This window comes from Propithecus coquereli, unplaced genomic scaffold, assembly GCF_000956105.1.
Source record: "Propithecus coquereli isolate 6110/MARCELLA unplaced genomic scaffold, Pcoq_1.0 Scaffold464, whole genome shotgun sequence".
In the NCBI taxonomy this organism is placed as follows: Eukaryota; Metazoa; Chordata; class Mammalia; order Primates; family Indriidae; genus Propithecus; species Propithecus coquereli.
The window spans coordinates 410,904-417,764 of record NW_012150441.1 but is presented as its reverse complement, the minus strand read 5'-3'; the positions used below and the strand labels follow the sequence as shown (position 1 = coordinate 417,764).

General features: G+C 35.8%; 1 pseudogene across 1 annotated transcript in view; it reads left to right on the top strand.

The window, feature by feature from the left end:
- Positions 1–6,300, top strand: part of LOC105819026 — an 8,451-nt pseudogene extending 2,151 nt beyond the window's left edge. Inside the window, exon 2 of the transcript XR_001137941.1 lies at positions 6,162–6,300. The product of XR_001137941.1 is annotated as a 60S ribosomal protein L15 pseudogene (transcript). The remainder of the gene's footprint in view (positions 1–6,161) is intronic.
- The last annotated feature ends 561 nt before the right edge of the window (positions 6,301–6,861 follow it).

Here is a 6,861-nt window from a genome sequence, read left to right as displayed (position 1 = left end):
AAAAAAAAAAAAAACCTTAAATGATTTCCCATAGTCATTGGAAACTAGTGGCCTTAACATCCTGAAAATAGTTTGTTATTTATTGAACAGACAGTATCTTGAACCTTAACTCATTATATTTTAGCAATAACTTTATTGATCAACAGACTCCGTTTCAGCTGATGACACTTTTTAAAACTTTCGATAACTCAGGTACTAGTCATGTAGAAATCTATTCATTCATGTAACAATATTGATCAGAATTACAATGTTTCTCTATAGGAGATCCATTAGTTTTAAGTAAAGGTTTAAATCTCTGGATGAACTTTCAGTCAGGGTAAGAAAGACTTCCAGCGTCTCTGGTCTGATTCACAGTACCTTGAAAAATTATGATTTTTTAAAAATTCTCTCATCATAAACAATTCCAGAAGAAGAAGAAGAGGAAAGTATACTTTAGGTTTCAGCTCAAGCCTTACCTACTCTATTATGGTCCCTTGATGACCTCATACAAATAGACAGTTAAACCTTCCATGGTACCATCTTGCCTTATAATTCTCTTGGTTTGGGTTTGATTGGTCTTTAATCACAGTACTGGTATTATTTACCTATTTTACTTCATCAGAGTATCATTTTCTTGAGGAGATATATTCTTCATAACAAAAAATGTGATATATTATTTACACTAGTATTTCTATAATATAGCACAAAAGAATGACCATAAAAGACTTCAAGTAATTCTTTTTAATTAAATAATTATGCAAAAGTGCTGCATACTCCTTATTACCATGTCTAATGTTAAAATGTTATTTATTTCTTAACAATATTTCCTTGGACTATTGGCCATTTTCTTCATGAAGTTTGACAGATTCTAGAGTTTTTCAAATTATTTAAACTGTGGCTATCTTTTTCAGGGGGGGGGAGTTAAAAGTTACACATAGTGTTCATTTATCAAAAACTCCATATATAGTTAAAGAGCACCTACACTGTTGCAGGAACTATTCTATTAATAGTTACTGGGGATCCCATGAGGAGCACAATTGATAAAGATCTGAGTTCATGTAGCTTACCTTCTGGTGGACAATAAATAATAAACAAATTAAAAATATACAATATAAGCTGGGCATAGTGGCTTGCACCTGTAGTCCCAGCTACTTGGGAGGCTAAGGTGGGAGGATTGCTTGAGCCCAGGAGTTTGAGGCCAATTTGGGCAACATAACATGACCCATGTATCTTAAAAACAAACAAAGAAAAACCATAATGTCATTTAATGATAAGCAGTAGGAAGAAAAATAAAGACAGACAATGGAATACAAAAGGATGCTATTTTATATTTGGAGTATCAGGAAAAGAGTTCTTTGATGAGATGGAAAGACTTAATAAGTTTGTTCAGAAATAGGTAAGTAAAGAGGAAAGACTGATATATGAGTAGAATTTAACAGACTAGGGGAAATGCTCTTGATGTAACTTTTATTTTTGTAGCTTCTTAGGATAGTAGCAAACACGCCAGAAAAAAAAAAATCCCTTCCCGCCAAAAAACAAACACATATGATGGATGTAATATTACTTTAACATAAAAATTTAGACATTTATAGGAATGGGTCTATGAGTGAGTGTAATTATTTATATAGCCTTTCAATAGTAACTGATTTGCAGCATATATCTGCAAAAAAATGTCCTGACAAGAGATTATTGCATTTTAAGATTCCTCTCACCTACCTCATAGGATTTGATGTGATCAGTTATAATTCCCATTAAAAAATACATTTTTGTTTCTAAAATGGCAGCATGTGTTTGAATTTTTGATTCACCAAAAGAGGTACATATTAATTCATAGGCAGTAACTATAAATTACATTTTAGTTATTGTATTCAAACAGCATGGGTGTCCTTGGACAAAATAGCAGAAACTAGCAAACCAGAAGAGAAATTCTTTGTAATACAGAGGGGAAAAATAATAGGAACTATTTTATTTTTTTCTTTAGTATAAACTATAATTTGGCTTCAGAAAGCCTCATTAATGAAGCATTTTTGCAGACAGGTTAGAAAGGTGATTTCCTGTAAATCATTGGAAAAATAAAAAATGAATGTGATAACTATAGCTTCTATCCATGCATTATATCACCTACATGCCTAGGGGAGCCAGAACTGATTAGGACTCATCTGAGCAGATCATTAGTTAAACAGAAGGCATGTAGCTAGGAAAGTCATTTACTATGTATTCTGGCAGAATGTTTTCTTAATGCACAGAACAACCTAGGCAACACAATAAGAGCAATTCTGACTTTCATATTATTTTTAAAAAGGGAGGGGAAGCAAAGCTTTAAGAGCTGTCATTTAACATTTTTTTAAGTCCATAGTTATTCAGAAACAGTCTCTACCGTAATTATTAAACAGAAAGAGAAATCCATTAGCTCTAACAAAGCGATAGGCTAAATCCAAACTGATTACTTCACAAATACAATTTACCTTAAATCCCAAAAGAACAAAGGCAATTTTGTTAGATGCACCATCCTTTCTCCCAGGATTTTTTTTTTTAATTGCTTCAGGGTTGACAGATAAATAGGGTCAAATGAAAAACAAAAACAAAAACCAAAAACTGATGGATTTTTTTTATTAGACTTTCTCATAACTGGAAAATAATAATAAAGCTAAGAAGTGAAACGGAATCGCATCAGTTTTATTAAAGGTCAATGTACTGCTCATATGTCCTAGGTTCCCAGGACATATTTATTTATTTTGAACATTTTATTTAAAAAACATTTTTAGCATAGTGCTAGTCAGTTCAGTTCAAAACACAGCAATAAGGCTGTGGTTAAGTACTTACTTTGTACAAAGCCCAGTGCTAGATGAAATGTGGGATAGGAAGATAGTAACACTTGACAGCTGGCCTCTAAGGGATCACAATATAGTGTGGGAGAAAGTCTAAGGCGATTAACCATAAAGTAAGGCATAATGTATTAAGTGCTATATTATAGATACAACGTGAGAAAAGGAAGAAAAGGAAGGAGAAAAGGAAGAATTAATTCTGACTAGCGAAGAAAAAAGTTTTCTGAAAGTAATTTTTGAGCAAGTTTATTTCGAAAAATTCACATTTTGATAGGTAAAAGAAGGAAGGAAATTTGGAGACGTGAAGGAATTAATGTGTATGGTGAGGCTCGAGGAGCAGGTATTCTAGAAGCCACAACGATGGGACAGAGTGAGGATGCAGTAGGAGTTGAGACTGGAATGGGAGATTGAAGTGAATTCATGAAGGACCCTAAGGAATTTTGAGTCCATTCTCTAAGTAATAGGAATTCATAAGAGGTTTCCAAGCAGAGAGTGACACACTCTGACCTGTGTTTGGGAAGTTAAGTTTGGTGGCAAAGAAAGGGATAGGTTACAGTGGCCAACACTTCGAATTAAAGAGATTATTTAGCAAATATTAACAGTACAGCAAGAGAACATGCAGTGCTGAGCCACAGCTGTGGCAAAGAAAATGTGAAGGAAAGGAAAATATCAGTGAGGTCTGATGACTGGTGGGACGTAGGAGGTGAGTAACAAGGCTCAAAATGACTTTGGATGGTGGAAGGATAATGATGCCATTAAATAAGATGTAGATTGGAAAAAGTTTGGAAAAAAGATTGGAAAAGTTAAGGTAAAAAAATATTTTAATATATAGCAAGCACTTCAAAATTTGCTAACAGGATGTCTGATTTAAGACATCATAAAGCTCATCAAATCTAGGTTATTGACTGGCTGAACATTAGAAGTGGCAAGGAGCAGTATTTTGAAAATAGTGAGGTCTATAATCAGTTGCAAAAGATTTGGATTTAAATGGTCTGACTAGGTATCTTTTTACTTATTTGTTTGTTTAATTTAAAGTTCCCCAAGTGCTATGAAAATGCAACCAGATTGAACCCTCCAAAATATTGTGTAGACTTTAAATATTATCCGATATTCAGTGATATTTTGATTGCTTTGAGAAGTTTCCATTTTTTGACAGGTGATTCTCCTGGTTCTTCTCTCATGTATCTGACTTCTCTCTCTCTCTCTCTCAAGCCTTCTTTTCACACATTTGTCCAATGAGTCTGATCAGTGAGGTGCCAGGTATTGTTTAGGAAGTTGGGTATACAAAAGTAACCAGAGCATGACTGCTGCTTACATTAAATGCCTTTGCAATGATTATTTTTCACAACCTTAACCATCACGTCTTTATGCTTAATTCTTAAATTATGTCCCTAGTCCTGCTCTCTCTCCTATTCCTAGTACCACATTTCTAATTTGCTTTCTAGATATTTCATCCTGGATATCCTGATTTCACCACGAACTCAGAATTTCTAAATTAAAATATACTTTCTCTCCAAATCTTCATCACTCGTTCCACAAATATGTAAGGAGCACCTAACGAAAATCTTATTCATGCTAACTCATCCATGTTTTCATTCATTTGTTTAAATTTAAATTTAAATGCATTTGAGTCATCTTTGCCTGTCACCTTTGATACAAGAATCTCTCCTATGTTATCCATGTTTCCATGTACAACACAGGCCTGTTACCAACTAACACTCCCTTCGATTTTTCCCAGGAAGCAATATTCTCAACTCAGGACCATTTTCATCTTTTTGTTTCCTTCATCATCATTTGTAACCCACTACACATACACAGGCACTGAAACTGGGAGAGTTTTTCTTTAATCAGGGTAGAAAGACATCCTCCTCCTTTTTAATTTTAGTATTTTTCTTTCCCTAAAAGTCACAATTTCTATTGTGATATTTGCCTCAAATACTGTGTTACTAAACTTAGGTTTGGGGGCATACAAAAGCCAGAGATTGGCTATTTAATTCTTTTTTTGAAATTCTATCCTACAACAATGATGAATGTACTGCTTGGCTTCTAAGATCAGGTGGAAATAATAGGAGAAAAAAATCTGCTAATAATATTGCATTATTTCTAGCTGTATTTTAACCTCTTTGTATTTTACTTTCTCAATAATAAAATAAAGATAATTGTACATCTCTCATGCTTATTATAAATATTAAGATGAATTAATAAACAACACTCATTATTATTTTCTCTGATGATCATACACTTCGCCTTTGACATCTAGTAAAATGATGGCTGTTTGTCACAATAAAAAAATCAAACGGAGAATATTCATGTTTACGGAAGAAAAATATCAGTTATGAGTAGAGTTACCACAGCATTATCAAAATACATCTCCTGCAATATTAGTGAATGATTTCTCTCTTAGGGGAAGAGGGCAGGTGATGCTGGGCAGCTAGATGTTCTGAAGCAATCCTAGAAAACTTGTCAGATGTCTTGAGTAATTGCCATCTTGGAAGCAGAAGGAAGAGCATCACAAAACCATGAACAAACAGTAGACATCCAAATAAGCTCCCCTCCAGCGCAGCTCCACACCAGCCAAGGAATTCAGCTGTAAACTGGAGGTACTTGCTTGCCTTCTAAAGTCATCAAAGAGCTTAGCCGACCAGCAAATGATAACAATAAACAGCTAACCATGCATGAAACGAGAAATCAGAATTTTCTACGTGTATGCATGCTTAAGCTACGAGAGATGCCAGTCACTGAGCCTTTTTAAAAAAAAAAAAAAAGTCTGAGACAACAGCAAGATGACTCTTTACAATCTCCGTGAAGACCTGGGGAAATGTGCGCAGTACCTTACAGAGTGGAGAGAAGCTGTGGCTCTTGCAGGCCCTGGGAAATACCTGCAATAAAGGGGACAATTAACCTGAAGCAGATTCTGGCTGGGAGGTGTGGGAGAAGTGCCTTTGGTCAGGCAGAGACTTCCCTGGCGTGGTCTTGTTGAGATGTTTCACAAAAATTTGAGTTGCCTGGGTTCAGCTGCTCCCCTTGGCAGAGAGATTCGCGTGGCCTTACTGCTCTTGCCCTGAAGGAGGGGCTGGGTGGAGAAGAATGAGAGGATTTGGGAGGATTTGTGTGGAGTAGCCTGGAAGAGATACCGCGCTCACCTGGGGAGTGGGGCTATGGCACTGCTCTTCTCAACGCCTCCAGCTTCTGCGTTTTGCTCACAGTTCAATTATTTACTGAAAGTGAGAAACAGAATCATGTGTTTTAGCCCTTGATTAAAGAAAGGATAACATTTTGTTAGAAAGTCAGCTGCAGAGATTCAGTTTGAATGTGGCTGTTGCCGCTGCTGAAAGGTTTTGATTTGACTAATCACAGAGGTCTTTCTGGAATGCTAACTAAGGATTCCAAGCAGAACAAATTCATTCCTGACGAAGTCTTGCAGCCGCCAATGTGGAATAATTTGAATCACAGTCCTGTAAAATTTGATCAGGATGGAATTAAACAACTCTCCTGAAGTGATTTGGCAAGTCTCTTTTAAGCAAGGTATTGCAGTGAAACCGGGTAACAAATGAAAGGCCATTTTTCATCTGCAAATCTCACTTGGGGTTCTGCTGCCAAGAGTAATGTTGGGGCTCCTACCATGGAGGTTCTGCTTGCTAGCCCGAAGTCAACCTTGGAGAAATGACACAACACTCTCATCCTCTGTTCACTACCATTTATGGCTTCATCATTTACAAAGGTGTCCAGATCTTTCTAGGATCCATTTATGCTAGGACCATGTCTTGGGGGTGATGATAACTTTGTATGTTTTACTCATCTGTGTGAAATATAATTTCTTCTTATTTCTGCCACACTTTACATCTCATACCTTTTAAAGGATATAAAGTACACACAGATGGAGAGAAAATGGAAAACTAGCATAAAACCAACAGCACAACCTTGTACTACACTGACCCCAAGGTAGAATTCCTCATTAAGTGGCATCTTGATGAAATCTATTGAGTTCTATTGAGATCTATTGTGATCAATTGAAATTTATTGAGAACTTTTATTTTCATAGCTTACTGGTCAGGCA